The 16,571-nt window shown below is 51.2% G+C and overlaps 1 protein-coding gene across 1 annotated transcript in view; it reads right to left on the bottom strand.

The window, feature by feature from the left end:
• NEURL1 (neuralized E3 ubiquitin protein ligase 1) overlaps window positions 1–16,571 on the bottom strand; it is a 75,311-nt gene that overhangs the window by 39,372 nt on the left and 19,368 nt on the right. The gene's annotated exons all lie outside the window — the stretch shown is intronic.

Raw genomic sequence — 16,571 nt, 5'->3', positions numbered from 1 at the left:
CTCGTCATCAGGCTGCACATTTGCTCAGCAATACTTATCTTGCACCGGCTGCACTGTTCTAGGCTTTGCATGTGTTATCACGTGTGCCTTACATGCAAATGCCATTCCAGGGCGCTGGGCAACAGTGGATTCTTCTAAGGAAGCATATTAAACATCACCCCTTGTCACCTGGTTAGTGCTCTGTTTTTTGGGGGGTAGGCTGAACTTTAAACTTGAAGCCAGCTCTTGTCTTAATAGTCACAAGTGATAAATGACCTAAATTATAACCTTGCTGAGGAGGGTCAGGCAGGGTGGACAATGAGATATTTATGGGGCAGGTAAGGTAGAGAGATGAGGAGACCCAAGGTGATGCAGGGGACAGACAGGACACATGTCCTGGAGCAGGACTGGAGCCTTGTCCGTCGTCCATCGGAGACAAGTAAACACAGCTGACTGATCCTGCTGGGCAGGCTGGATTATGAAGAAAGCTGGCAGCTGAGAACAGGTTAAATCCCTCCCTGCCACCCTCACCCAACCCCATCCATCTCTCCCTCCCCCCCCTCCACGCACCCCTTCAGAAGGCCTGGCCAGGACTCTTGGTGCTCACCTCTTCTGCTGCCCAGACCCCAGCCAGCAGAAACCTCCCCGAGGCTGAGAGCCCTGCCTCACTTCAGCCCACCCTCCCACCTCTGAGGAGTCAGCTTCCATGACCCTCCTGCCGCCTTCCCACCCCAGGTCTGGTTTACTGAAGGACGGTAGAGCATGGGGCCACCTGACTTGGCTCCCACCTCTGCTCCCTGGCCTGGCCTCCTGCCCACCCACCGCTGGGCCTCTCACTCCAAAACCTGGGCTCAGACACTGGGCCTGGGGGACAGAAGACAGTGAGGGTGCCCTTCCCTGTAGGGCCAGGCTCTAGGGCCGGGGCACCCCCATGATCCGGCGACACAGTCTCCTACACATTGCCACCTTCAGAGTGTGCCTACACAAGGCGCTGCCTAGGGGGCGGTTAAGAGCGGACTCCGGAGTCACAGGCCTGGGTTCAAATCCCAGTTCTAAGCCTGAGTAGGTGTCTGTCTCCTCTTCGGAAACGTGGGGTTGGTCTGCTGGGGGATGGGACGCGCTCAGTGCCGGAGGCGTAGCAAGTGCCAGGTCTGAGGTTGGGCTGTTGATGAGACACCGTCCAGAACTCGATACCGAGGCCTGAGCGTCATCTGAGCTCTGGGAGCCGGAGCTTTACACTACACACGTGGCCAAAGGGTAGGCAGGAATAATACAGCGAGGAGCCAGCTACCAGAGGCCCCCAGACACAAACCTGCAAACGCTATGGAGAGAGAAAAAGGATGGCGGGTCCTTTTTAGGAGGGGTGCTCATCGTGGCTCTGAGACAGGAGCACAGCTGAGCTTCTCACAGAGCAAAGGTGAGTGGCGGCCTGAGACCCAGCCACCGAACTGTGCCAGCCTTGTGCCCACCAGCTCTGTGCCCACCGCTCCAGGGCCTGGACCTGCAGCACAGTGACACTGGTGGCTGCAGAGCCGAGGGCGGGAGCCCCAGGCACAGAGGCACCTGAGAGTACTGGGGGCCATTCAGGGCCTCTCTGGAGAGGCCGGTGGCTTTTGTGACCACTGAGCTGCTGGGGTAACTCTGTGCCCTGCCTGTCACTACACCTCCAGCCCCGGGCCCAGGCTGAGCCCCTGACCCCAACCCCAGACAATTGCATGCTGGGTCACCAGGAAGCCCCACAAACAGGGGCTCTTAGTCCCCAAGGCCTGGGGACCAGGAGCATGTGGCTGGCTCAGTGGCAGCCTCCTCTCCCTCTGGAGCCAGAACTCGGGTGTGGCTGGCTACAGGTGGCTTTGGGACTGTGGTCCCCCTGCCCAAAAGACAGCCCAAGAAGGGCAGCCACCACAGGGTGACTGCAGTGACAGAAAACCCATGTTCCTCCCCACAGTTGGAATGGTCATCCACTGTTCCCACCTTCACGTCTGTCTGTCCAGGACGTAGCTCACTCAGGCTCCTCCCCAACAAGGCCACACCCCTCAGGACGATTAGCCCCCTTCCCTTCTCACTCCAGCTGCTGGAGCCCAGGGTCAGGCAAGCTACCAGAGACCCCAGCAAAGCACAGGGTAGACTCTCCAGTATCAATGTCAAGAGGACGAAGCCTTCCCTGGAATCAGGACTCCTGGGATCCAGGCAGGTCCTGCACCCACGGTCAAACTGGACCAAGATGTAGGAAGACCTGTGTGGGTTGGGGAGACTCAGGAAGGGCAGCTGTTTCTTTAACGTCGGCACAGGTTCCTCCCTCCCCAGGTTGGGCAGGGGGAGGGGGTCATGGCTCCAGGAAGTGGGTTTGTGAAGCTGTGTGAGAACAGGGACAGGCAAATAGGAGCAGAAATTTCCCCCTGGGCACCCCCTCCCTGTCTAAAACAAATGCCCCACCCCAACCTCAGCCCTGCCCAAACGAATTTACTTCTCCAGCCCAGAGGAGAGCTCCATTCTCAGCACCAGTTAAGGCAGGTGGGCTACATCAGCCTTTGCTACATTGACCTATTGTTGCTAGTCCCGACCCCACCTCCGTAATTGGCTGTACGACCCTGGGCAAGTCGTTTTCCTCGTAGGCCTCAGTTCCCGCATCTGTAAAATGCAGACACCAGACTCACACACGCCTCTAGCTCTGAACCAGGAGCTCCCTGGACGGGGGATGTGGAGGGGAATCACTGGGGGAGAGGCAACCAAGAACCCCTGCACCGTGTGAAGCAGCAGCCCCTCCTTCTCACCCGTTCCACCAAGTTCTGGTGGAAAACCAAGGATGGGCCGGCGCACTCTGAGCTGGGTGTCACTGCTTCTCAGTCCTCTTCCTGACCCCGCCCAACGTGGGCCTCGCCCCAAGGTCCCATGACCTGGTCTCTGCCTTCCGTGCTACCGGCCAGGCCAGAAGTCTGGGGTCAGCCTGGATTCCCCCTCCTGAGCAGCCACCGTGTTCTCCAATCTGTCCCCTGGCTTCAAGCACAGTTCAGCCACGGGCATCATCCTGGTCTGGACGGCTCTGGCAACAGGCTTCAGCCTCCCCTCCCCCTTCCTCAGGGCTGCCAGGATGACCTGTTTGCCTGACAGATCCGGCTGGGTCACTGCCCCACAGTGGCCAAACCCCACCCTCCTCTGGGGAGCAACCAAGGTCTTCTGTGAACTGGCCTTAGCCGGTGTGTCTGGCCTCACCTCCCACCCCAAGTACCGACACTCCATGCTCATGAACCACGTGTGTCCTGGGACATGGCCACGTCGCATATGTCCATGTCTCTTTGAACACTGTTCCTCTACCTGGATGCCCCCTGCCACACTGGTCACCTAAAAACCCCCACCTCACCTTCACTGCTCAGCTTGGAAGCATCTTTCTGAGGTCCTGCCAATGCCTAGGGCCAATCAGCCCGTCCTTCTCCAAGGCACGTCCAGCCCTCTGTGCTGCCCCAGCCCTGCGGGGATGATAAGTGTCCTTGTCCCATTCTGGGAGCAGCCTGAGGGCGGACAGGTGTCTCTTTAGCTCCGGAGCCCCAGCAGCCATCATGGTGGGTACTGGGTTGTGTTCAAAGCATATTTTATGAGGAAAGCATGAAAAGGAGAGGAGGTGGGAGGAAGAGGGGCCGGAGCTGATGGGGGTGGTCTTTACTTGGTCTGCATCTGCCCCTTCTCCAGACTCCGGGCCTCAGACCTGAGGGAACCCACCCAGCCATGATGCCCCAGGTCCCTGTGGACCCAGTGGTACCCAAAGGCAATAGGCCACCTCACCCATGACCTGACAGCCTCCTGGGTGGCTCTCCTTGTTCCCTCAGTACTGTTGGCAGCACCAGCAATGCTCGCTCAGGTAGAAACGGCCGAGAAGTCAAGTAGCCAGGTGTGTCCCGGAACATGGAGGAACTACTGCCCTATCTGGCCATTTCCCCAGAGTCAGTGGGACAGCATCGCCAGCCCCCACCAGCCCACTGGGGGATGCCAAGGCAGAGATGCTGGGAACATGTACCAGACTCCCTCCCAGCCTCTCCTGCTTTAAGGCAGCAGGGGGAAAGCCCCTCCCACTGGTCTACGGAAACCATTCACAGCAGCACACCCAAACCCACATCATCCGAGAGGAAAAGGGCCTGTGGCTTCCTCGCCTGTCATTGTCCCTTCTCTTTCGTTTTTCCTTTTAATGGCAGAAAGCTGTGCTCAGGAGAAATCTCTACCCTGGCTGCTCCTGGCAACACAGAAGCTAAAGTTTCCTTCCAAACTGAAGGAAGAGGACGAGCAGCTCTCCTTCAGGCGTCAGTGACCGAGGGTCTGCAAAGTCTACAAGCATCAAGTGTTCAGTCCGTCTTCCCAGGAACTGCCAGAGGGAGCTACTGCCAGCCCCCATTTACAGATGAGAAAACCAAGGCTCAAAGGGGCGAAGTGACTTGCCAACACCACACAAAACTAGTAAGTAACAGTAAGGGGCATGTGGCCGACTCCCCGGCATCTGTTCTACTCTCAGATGATCATGGTTCTCTACCTTGACTGTGCATTAGCATCAAGAAGGTTGTAAAACTGCAGATGCCCAGCCCCCCTCTAGGCCAATTAATACAGAAACTCAGGGGAGGGGAGGCGGGCAGGCACGGGTGCTTCTAAAGGCTCTTCAGGTGGTTCTAACGTGTGGCCAGGGCTGCCATCCTCCGATAGGAGCCAATCACAAAGATTCCATTCCTCTGGCCAGTGATTGGGTCAACAATGGCCATGTGACCCATTTCTGGCCAGTGGAGCATAGTGGCAAATCTGCAGAGACGCCTCTGGGAAAGCTTTTCTTGTTCTGAGAAAAAAGCCCAAGAGAGAGGCCATTCTTCCTTTCGATATTGTTGTGTCCAGCTGTGATTCCATGTCACCACCAGTCCAGAAGCCAACCCATAGGTGGTGGCGCACGGCGCTGGGAAGTGCCCCATCCTATTGGTCCCACCTCAGAGCCCTGACTCTCCCAGCCTTGAAGTGCCCCCCGTCCCTGGACCTCCTGCGATCTGAGATGGTGCAGCTCCTCCAGGTCCCCAGCATTTGTTACCTGCAACGACAGCCCTGAGATGGTGGCAGTCACCCTCCTCCCCTTAGGTCTTCCACCCCGGGGAGCATAGCTGCGTGGGACCCCCCAGGGCTGCAGATCTTGGCCCATTCAGTGCTCGCTCCAGCGCCCCACTCCCCACAGCTGCTTCCCACCAAGGACCGAGTGGGGAGGGAAGGATGTGAAGGCAGCCTGCTCCTGGGGCACGTGAGACTCCTCTGACCAGCAACGGTGGCTTGGGCTTGGGGGCTTCCCAGAGGCCTCACCTAACTTGCCTTAGAATTGCCCTGCAGTCTAAAAGGTTCCACCAAATCTCCTTCCTTCCCTCCCCGCCTCCCTCCCTCCCTCAGGGTCACACTGGCATTGAGGTCGATGGCTCACCCAGCCTCTCGGCTTCCTCTCCATTTTTCCTCATATGGGCATTTCCTCAAGTAATTTAATTATCTATCCATCTGTTATCTATGGTCCATCTCCTTTTAACTACTTAACTGCTTTACACGTGACCCACCTGACACATGACCTTCGTCACCTCGCGCCTGGACTGTCATGAGAGCCTCTGAAGTGGCCTTCCCATCCTGAGTCCCCTCTACCCCATCCCCAAGCCTTGCTACACAAACGGTGCTACTTCCCGACTCAGGAACCTTCAATCATTTATTTCTGACATCTCAAGTTTAATTTCCTCTGCCTTTCTTTACAGGCACTGCTGACTTGGACCTGCCCCACTGGCCAACGCCAGCACAAGACGGCAATTCCTTCCTACTGTTTCCCTTACATCCCCAAACGGCTTCCCCATGCAGGGCGATGCTGGCTGTTTTCAGGGCAGAAATGACTGACGTGGCTTCTGCCCAATGAACGCTGAAGCCTCAGTGCCAACTCCACCCATTCCCACAGACGTTCCACAATGACAAAGCCGCCCTCAGACACTCTTTCCTCTACCCACCGGTGGAATATCTTATAAGAGAAATAGATTTTACACACAAACTTCCATCAACAAGAAGTGAATCCTCTCGAAGACTGTTACAATAATGAAAATGATTATTATTCGCAATAGTAACAATGTGAACAGAAGGACAATAAAGCTGAAGATGGTTGTGATGTTGGAGAAGACAATAGTAATGATGCCGATAAGTATGAAAAACAGGAATAAAACTATTCTAACACTATAACCTCGATGATATCATTATATGTGTAGCAGAACGGACTTCTCCTTGACCCATTGCCATATTAACCAAATTCCTTCAGGAATTGCATTTGGTTGCTAGTAACAGACACCAGAAATAAGATGGATTTTTAAACACACAGGGTGTTTTCTCTCACGCACAATAAAACTGAGGCAGCTCTGCAGTCACCAGGGACCCAGGCTTCTTTTATCTTGCTACTCCACATTCCACATGACACTTCGAGGTTGCTTTATGATCCAAGAAGGTAGCTGAAGCTCCAGCCACCTGTCCACATTCCAGGCAGGAAGCAAGAGGAGCATGGAAAACCAAAATCAGAGGACTCACGCCAGCCAGCTGCCCCTCTTTAAAGGAGGCTTATGTGAAGTCTGCCCAACAATTCTGTTAATACTTTACATCTCAATGGCCAGAATGTCATCACATGGCTACACCAAGCTGCAAGGGAAGCTGAATATGTAGTCTTTTCATTGGACACATTGCCAATTCAAATAAAAACAGGGCCTCAGACATAATGATAAGCTCCATTCCCTCTGAGAAACATTGTCACCGATGCTCACAGCACACAGAAGCTTCAGAGCTGCTGGGGTCTTCCCTGGTATCCCCGGCATAGCCTTCTGCTCCCTCCAGCTGAACTGTATGCTCCACATGACAAGTTATCCCTTAACTTCTTTGTGACTGGTTGGTGTTCCAGGAAACAATGTAGTTTATTTAACTATTACATATAGAACATCAAAAATTCTCTTTTAAAAGAATAAAAAAACAAGCCACAGACTGGGAGAAAGCCTGCAAAACACATAGCTAATAGAGATTCTAGAATGTATAAAGACCTCTCAAAACTCGGGAAAGAAAAGAAAGAAAGAAAAAGAAAAACCCAACAACCCGATAAAACACAAGTCAATGAGAAAGGAGGAAATCCTGCCATTTGCAACAAGGTGGATGAACATTGAAGGCGTTATGCTGAGTGAAATAAGTCAGGCAGAGAAAGGCAAATACCGTATGGTATCACTTGTATGTGGAATCTAAAGTAGTCAAACTCAGAGACACAGAGTAGAGGGGTGGTTACCAGGGTTCGGAGTCAGGGAAAACGGGACGACACCGGCCCAAGCCAGTGTCTTATGCACACTTCTGGTCATGAGATTAAAACATTTGGGGATCAAATGCACAGCACGGTGAGTACCATTGACAATACTGTATCATATACATGGATGTTGCCAAGAGAGCAGATCTCAAATGTTCTCACAGTAAATAAAGAAAAGATAACTGTGTGGCTGGATGGAGGGGACAGCTGGGGATGGGAGTAATCACTGTGCAAGATAAAATGCATCGCGTCAACACACCCCACCTCGCAAACTTGCACAATGTAACATGTCAATCATCTCTCAATAAAGCTGGGAAAAGTTAATCAGCCAAAATTTCAATAGACATTTCACCAAAGTAGATACACAGATGGAAAATAAGCACATAAAAAAATGATCAATATCATTAGTCGTTAGGGAAATGCACATCAAAACCATCATGAGATGCCACTACACACCTACTAAAATAGCCAAAATTAAAATGACTGACCATTCCAAGCACTGGTGAGAATGTAGAGAATTAGAACTCTCATTTTCTGCTACTGAAAATGTAAAATGGCAGAGCCATTTAAAACAGGCAATTTCTTTAAAATTAAACATGTACCTACTATATGATCCACTCATTCCAGCTTCGAAGCATTTACCCAAAAGAAAAGGAAATCCATGTCCACCCACAGACTTGTGCACAAATGTTCTTAGCAACTTTACCTGCAATAGTGCACAACTGAAAACAATCCACAAGTCCATCAACAAGTGAAGAGATAAACAAATTACACATCTATATCACAGAACACCACTAAGCAATAAAAAGGAATGAACCATTAATACACAGCACAACTTGGAAGAATCTCAGAATAAGTCCACTGTGTGGAAGAAGCCAGAGGAAGAGAGTACATTCTGCATGACTGCATTTGTACGGACTCTGAAGACGCAAGCTGACCCACAGTGGCAGAAAGCAGATCAGTGGTTATTTGGGTGCGGGGACTGGGAGGGGTAGGAGTAGAAAAGAGGGATTACTGAAGGCAAAAGGAAATTGTTGAGGGTCACGTAGATGTTCCCTAACTTGACGGTGCTAATGATTTCACAGATGTATACATACACAGATCAAAACACATTAAATGTACACTATAAACTGTGCCGTATATTGTATGTCAATTATACTTTGATAAAGCTACTTAAAAACATTAAATGTGGGTATGAAAAGAAGGAATAGAAAAAGAAATGGTTGTTTCTGTAAAAACTGAGTTGAATCTGTTCTTCAAAAAACTAAAAACAGAATTACTGTGTGATCCAACAATTCCACTTTAGGGTATATACCAAAAAAAATTGAAGGCAAGGTCTCAATGGATCTTTGTCCACTTAGGTTCATAGCAGCATTATTCACAACAGCCAAAAAGTAGAAATAATACCCAGTGTCCATCAACAGATGAATGGATAAACAAAATGTGATATACACATACAATGGAATGTTATTCAACTTTAAAAAGGAAGAAAATTCTGTCCTGATTGGTGTGGCTCCACTGGGTGTTGTCCCACAAAGCAAAAGGTCACCAGTTCAGTTCCCAGTCAGCGCACATGTCTCGGTTGCAGGCCAGGGTCCCCAGCTGGGGCATGCGAGAGGCAACCTTTCAATGTATCTCTCGTACATCAATGTTTCTCTCCCTCTCTTTCTCCTTCCCTTGCCCTCTCTCTCAAAATGAGTAAGTAAAATCTAAAAAAATAAAATAAAAAGGGAAGAAAGTTCTGACACAGGCTACCACATAGATGAACCTTAAGGACATCATGCTAAGTGAAACAGCCAGTCACAGGAGGACAAACACAGTATGGTCCCCTTCACATGAGACATGTAAGGAACTCAAATTCATGGAGACAGAGAGCAGAAGGGTGGCTGCCCAGGGTGGAAGGAAGAGAATGAGGAGCTACTGCTCAATGCGTGTGGAGTTTCAGTCTGGGAAAATAAACAAGGTTCTGGAGGTGGAGGGTGGCTGATGTTTGCACAATGATGTGGACAGACTGTACCTAATGCCTTCAAACTGCACACCTAAAAATGGGTGACAGCGTAAATTGTACATTATGTCTATTTTATCAAAATTATTCTAAAAATAAAAATACCCTTAACTGACTGCTTTGTAAGGGTCACTAAAGGCTGCAACCCCCAAAATGCTGTCAAATTACATGTAGGCAAGACGACTGAGAAATGCTATCCAAAAAAGAACTTAAGAGAACAATCCTGTTTACAATGTCATCAAAAAGAATAAAATACTTAGGGGAGAATTCAACCAGGCAGGTGAAAGATCTGTACAGTGAAAACTCTAAAATGCCAATGAAAGAAATTGAAGAAGACACAAATAAATGGAAAGATAGCTTGTATTTGTGGATTGGCAGAACTAATATTGTTAAAATGTTTGTGCTACCCAAAGTAAACTATAGATTTAATGTACTCCCTATCACTCCCTTCCAAGGGCATTTTTCACAGAAATAGAAAAACAATTCCAAAATCTGTATGGTCTGTAAGAGACCCTGAACAGCCACAGCAATCTGGAGGAAGAGTGGAAGCCAGAGGCACTGCACTGCCTGATTTCCGACTCCAGCAAAGCTGTACTGATCAGCAGAGTAAGGCAGCAGCACAGGAACAGACACCTAGGCCCATGGAACAAAATGCAGAGCCCAGAAATACACCCAAGCATTTACGGCCAACTGATCTTCGACAGCGGCACTAAGAACGTGAGCCGGGCAAAGGATAGTGTCTTCGAGAAATGATACCGGGAAAACACATCCATGTGGAAAATTATGAAATTGGACCCCTATCTCACACTGTGTACAGGATTTAACTCAAAATGGATCAGACAAACAGAAGACCTGACGCTGTAAAACTACTAGGCGAAAAGAAAAGGAAAACGCTTGATATCGGTCTTGACAATTATTTTTCTGGATGTGAACCCAAAAGCACAGGCAACAGAAGCAAAAATGGACACATGTGATTGCATCCAACTGAAAACTGCTGCCCAGCAAAGGCAGCAAGCACTAGACTAAAGAGACAGCCTGTGGAACGGGAGAAAATATCTGCAAACCATGCATCTGATAGGGGTTAATACCCAAAATGTATAAGAAACTTAAACAACTCAACAGCAAATAATAACAACTCAATTTTTTAAACGGGCAAAGGACCTGAATAGACATTTTTCCAAAGAAGACATACAAATGGCCAACAAGACTATGCCAATGTGTCAAATACCATTAATCATCAAGAAAATGCAAATCAAAACCACAGCGAGATATTGGTTCACATGTGTCGAGTATCTATCATCAAAAAGGCAAGAGACAGGTGCTGGCGAGGGTGTGGAGGAAGGGGACCACCTGGACGCACTGGTGGTGGGAATATCCGTTGGTGCAGCCGCTGTGGAAAACAGCAGGGCGGTTCCTCAGAGATGAAGAATGCAACTGCCATACGATCCAGCAATCCCACTTCAGAGCATGTAGCTAAAACAAATGAAATCACTGCCTTAAAGAGATACCTGCATCCTATGTTCACTGCAGCATTATTCACAAGAGCCAAGATATGGAAACAACCTAAGTGTCCACCTACAGATGAATGGCTAAAGACAATGTAGCTCACACACACAATGGAGTATCACTGGACCTTAAAAAGAGAAGGAAACCCTGCCATTTGGGACAACATGGATGAACCTAAAGAACATTAGACTGGGTATAACCAGCCAGAAAAACACAGATCCAGCATGATCCCCCCCTATCTGTGAAATGTAAAAAGGTGAAGCTCACACAAGCAGAGAGGGGAAGAGCAGTTGCCAGAGGCCGAGGGGTGGGGAGGATGAGGAGATGTCGGGCAAAGGGCATGTTACTTGTATAATAATTGAAGCCATAAACTGTTCTAGAAGCATCTGCTGCCATTGGCAGCCATGTTTTAAATTGATGACCCAAAAATGAGGAGGATGCAGTGTGATTTCTGAGACAGGAGGTCCAAAACCACAGACAGGCTGAAGGGGAACTTGGGGTCTTCTAGATCAGTGCTTAAGGAGTTCCAAAACCCAACCCAAACAGCCCCCAGAGGCACAGGAGGTGCGGCCCCGGAACTGACACCCAGGGGCTCCCAGTAAGGCAAGTGAGTCCAGGGTTTGTTGGAGCTCCACCCATTTTTATTATTCACTTTTGGCTACCTAGTCCTGTCCTGGGCACCGAGGAGAAGAATCAACAGGACGGAACAGGAATTGAACCTTTACTAAGTCAGGTACAACCACCAGCTCTTCCATACCAAGGACCTCACTCCTTCCTCTGTCAAAGGAGGACTTGACTCTGCAGACCACCCCCTCTCTGGGGAGGGGCAGGGATAGAAAAGTTCATTTGTTTTAAAGATTTTATTTATTGTTGGAGGAAAAAGGAAGGAGAAAGAGAGGGAGAGAAACATGAATGTGTGGCTGCCTCTCACACGGGGACCTGGGTGCCCCAACTGGGGACCTGGACTGCAACCCAGGCATGTGCCCTGACTGGGAATCAAACTGGCAACCCTTTGGTTTGCAGGCCAGCGCTCAATCCACTGAGCCACACCAGCCAGCGCCAAAAGTTCATTTTTAAAGTTTAAATATAAAAGCAATACAAGCTTCTTTTTTTAATCCTAAAAAATAGTACCAACTAGTATGGAGTAAAACATACAAGCTTCCCACCTCCCCATCCCACTCCATCCCCAGCCTATTCTGCAGAGGTAGCTGCCGGCCACTGCTAGTGGGCAGCCACTCCAGCCCTGTCCGTGTCTGTGTCTGCACAGACAAAGCAAAGGAGGAGGCGTGATGAGCACATGTGCCGATGGACACCCAGGCGTCAGGCCCCGGAACAAACAGCTGCTCTCCAAGTCTCTGCATCATTTTCAAATGCTCTCGGGCCTTCTCTGGCCAGCCTATTTAAAAATGTAAACATCCATTGACACCCCCGCCCCCGCACCCATAATCCCTAACCCTGCCACACCCATGATTTACTTCTCTTCATAGCAATTATCACCATCTGACATCCCATATGGCGCCTTTTTTTTTTCCCTAAGTCTGTCTCTCATAAGAATGTTAACTCCACGAGACCAGGTATGTGTTCGCTGCTTCATCCTAGTGCCTAGAAAAGTGTCTGGTGCTTAGTAGGCACTGAATAAATATTAGATGGAGGGGAGGGGAGGGGAGGGGAAGAGGGAGAAAGAAAAAATATAAGATTCTGAACACAAACAGGATCATACTATGCACACTATGCATATCATACAATTTGCTTTTTTCTCTTAAAATATGGTAGACATTTTTGTCAAAGTATTGGAAGTATTTTAATACTCATAATATTGAAAGTATTTCTGCATATGGAGGGGCCATCATTGACTTAAATCACTCCCTCCTTCTGGGAAAGCTGTGTAGGCAGTTGGTGGGGAGGGGGCCACAGTAAGGTCCCCCCCGTGGCACCTGGCAATAAGCCTTCCCCAAATTTAATCTGATATCAGCTTTCATGGATCAAAGCAACAAAGTTACCCTCAAGAAATGAAACAGCCCCAGACCTGCTGGGACTTAACAAAGACCCAACTGGTGGTATTAAAAAACCTAAAGAAAAGATGTGTTCATTGGATGCCAAGGGATCAGAGAGGAAGGGGTGACGCTGAGGCTTATGGGAGCACAGCCAGGGAGATGGTGCCCTGCTGGGCTGGCCCAAGTGTTGGCCACCTGGCAGGCAGCTCCCTGTTGCTGAAGTGGCCTGGGCCGGTTCAGAAGGCAGTAAGCCCTCAGACTGAGTCCCCAGCTCCCTGCCAGATACCAGGTTCTTCCAGCACTGGAGCAGCCTCTTGCACAGGGACAAGGTACCGACAGCCAACACTCTGTCCAGACCTCCTCACTGTGCGGCTCTCACACAGAAGAGTAAACTGACTTCCGATTCGATTCCTGAGTTTTTGTGGACTTGATCAGACAAGCCAGGAGCCCCCAGTTCTAACAACTCAGATAAGACACCTCGGAGATGGAAGCATGGGGCCCGTGCGGCCGGGGCCAGGCGCTGGGCAGGTGAGCACCCCATTAAGCTGACCCATCTGTGTGATCAGCAGCCTGCCCTGTGCCATCGCTCAGCATCTGCAAACTTTTGATAACGAACAAGAAACACCTACCGTTTACTGAGCTCTTACTACAGAGCAGGTCCTGAGCTGCAGGACCTACGGCCATGACCTCACCTGATGCGCACGATGGCCCTGCCAGGGGGACTAGTGTGCCTACTTACTGATAAAGGCACTGAGGACCGGGAGACCGAGGGACTGGCCCAGGTTCAAGACCCAAGAATCAAGATTGAAACCCAGATCTGACTGCCCCTCAGGTGTAAGCACTTCACAAGGGGGTGGCCCATGGACCCCTCACACCAGTATCACCTGAAATTGTTTTTTTAAAAAACGCAAATCCCAAGAACTTACACCCAGATTTACTAAAACCAGGGTATCGAGGGGTGGGCCCAAGAACCTGCATTTTTACAAGCTTCCAGCAACCCCCGGGGCCATTAAGGTCTGAGAACCACAGCGCTAACCCCTCTCGTGGCCTCCCTTGGCCTCTCCGCTCCCTGCTCTTCCTCGGTTCTCCTTATACTCTTCTGATGACTCGCCACCCAACCTCTCTCCCAGGGTGTCTCAGCTGCCCCTCTAACACTTCCCAAAACTCAACCCACCATCTTCCCCTCCAACCGCCTCTCCTGCTTGGGGCCCCGATGGAACCACCACCCTCCCAGCCACCTGGGCACCATCCTGGACTCATCCCTCTCCCTTGGCGCCCCTCCATTCGCCAACCAGCGCTCCCAGGTGCGCTTCCAGGTGCACTTCCAGGTGCACTTCCAGGTGCACCTCCTCAGTGTCTCCAGTGTGTCTCCAAAGTCCTAGTTCCCCCCGACAACCACGCTGCCATCATTACTGGTCATCCTGACCCATCCATAAAAGCAACTCTGAGACCTTCAGTGGCTCCCACCGCCCCATGACACCCAGGGCCAGTGTGGACGCTGGTCTGTCTATCATCTCCTTCCACTTTTAACGCTGCATTTCATGTTTCACCAGGTGGTGGTTTTCTCTCGGCAATGAGGTGATCTTTTGTAAATGAATGCCTCCCGCAGCGTGAAGACGCAGAGAGCTGGTGGACCTTTATAAATAGCCTTGGATACTAGTACTAACACTACTGCTAACGGAGCAGGGAACGCAATATTCACAGTAAACAACGGGGTGTCTCCTGCCCTCATTCCCCCAGCCCAGCAGCCTCCCAGTTAGGATTTCTCAGGCCTGCACTTGCTAGTATCTCTTTCCTTTTCCAGGCTCAGGAATGCCTACACTGGTCAGTTATAGCTTTCTATCTATGTCCCAGCTGGGTGTTCTCTGTGAAAAGAAGAGTGAATAAATAAGAAAAATAATTTGAATGTTACACGGAAACTTCCTCTAAAGAGTTATCTGAACATGTACTTGATGTAATCTGAGTAGGGGCCTGGAGGAGAGCAAAGGAAGCGGGGCCACCGACTGCCCAAGGTGGGCCTGGGGAAGCTTCCCTGCTCCCAGTCCCCACGGTATTTATTGGACACCCAGGTACAGACGTCCTCGGTACACAAGCTGATGTCATCCTTGCAAAGACCTTCCCTTCTCCCACTAGAGCCCCAGGTTTTAGTTACCTGTGTAGTGAGCTGGGTCACACAGCCCTTCACGGGTAAGACATGCTCCCTGACCTCGGGTCATCGGACACCCACCCTGAGGTATGCAAAGAAAGGCCAAGCCTCTAGGTGGGACAGAAGGCACTTCAGGCACAAAGTCACTGCTGCAGAGTCGGGACCAGAGCCCACCTCTCCTGGACCTCTCAGCCACCCCCTTTTCCCTCGAGTCACCCCCATTCCTTTCTTCCCCGGCCTCCTACCCCCCCCCGGCCCCCACCCCACCCCACGGCCCCACTCCCACCAGCTCCCAGGCCAGAGGCACCCAGGTCCAGCATTGATCAGGGAGCCAGGGGCCTCCATCTGCTTCAACTTGCCCCATGGCTCTGGGCAGGGCCCTTCTCTCTGAGCCTGTCCCCCCCCACCCTAAGAGGACAGGGCTACACAACATGACCGCAGGCCCTCTCCATTCCTGAGGTGCTGATGTGGCCAGTGTCCTCGGGCCATCTTGAGTCACACATACCTTGATGACCTTTGGATGGGCCACTCAGGCCACACCCCCGTCTCCCAGAGAAAAACAATGAATTTCATTCCAAATAAGGAAACTTACCGCACAGTCCCCACCACGGCCCAGTTCCGGCTGGTTTATGTTAGCTGGACAAGACTAAACAGACCTTCACATTCTCAGTATTAAGCACAAAAAGTGAAAAGATGCCTGTGTCTGGGGCCAGAGCGAGGGAGAGGTCAGTGCATCCCTGAGGCCCCTCAAGAGCTCAGCACACCTGGGGGGCGCCAGAGCTTGGAGATGGGGTGTTCGAGGAGGGCCACTGGAGCAGCAGAGGGTTTCGGCGGGCAACGACGAGGGGCAGCCCTGGGGAAACTGCACCAAGGGGTATGCGGCGTGGAGGTAGAGGGTGAACAGGCCCTTGAGTCTGCAGAGGTGGGAGTGTGAAGAGCAAAATGCAGGGAAGTAGTCGGGGAGCCAGCGACCAGAAGACCGAGAAGACTCCTTCTTGCCCCCACCCCATCTGCCCTGACCAGGAGGCCAGGAGGGAGGGAGAGGGGGAGGGAAGCGACTCCACCGCTCCCTGGACAACACAGCTCCTGTTCCTCCAGCTGCCTCACCTGCCTCCCGGAGCACGGAGCACGAGCACCACACACCTGAGATAAGAACTTAATTATTTACAAAACAGAGAAGCGAAGCAGGCCTGCCTCCTGATTTCCCCACAGGGGCCTCTGCAGCCGCCCTGCCTTCTAGCCTAACCCTGCAGACCCTGCCCTGCTCTTCCATCCTTCCCTCACCTGGCCCGGGTCCCTCCACAGAGTTCTTTGCCACTGTGGTCTGACAGCCCTGAGTGGCAGGCATCGCAGCTCCCATCTCAGAGGAGTGACTTGAGCTGCCCAAGATCACTGTGTGTGGATGGCAGAGTGGGAATCGGTGGCACCCACAACTTCCACATCCACATTGGGCCTGAAGTCAAGGCCCTCACACCCTCAGGACACACTGCCATCGGCCAGGCCGGACTTGGTGCCCACACAGGCAGCTCCACCTCCTCCACCTGCCCCTGCCCACCCTAGAGAGGACACCCGTCCATATTTATGCAAACTTCCCCACCCTTCTGCTAAACCAGTCCCTCCTCCTGGGAGCCC

Source organism: Artibeus jamaicensis, unplaced genomic scaffold, assembly GCF_021234435.1.
Source record: "Artibeus jamaicensis isolate MK-2021 breed Jamaican fruit bat unplaced genomic scaffold, CSHL_Jam_final contig_490, whole genome shotgun sequence".
NCBI lineage: Eukaryota > Metazoa > Chordata > Mammalia > Chiroptera > Phyllostomidae > Artibeus > Artibeus jamaicensis.
This window is presented reverse-complemented; position numbering and strand designations above follow the sequence as displayed.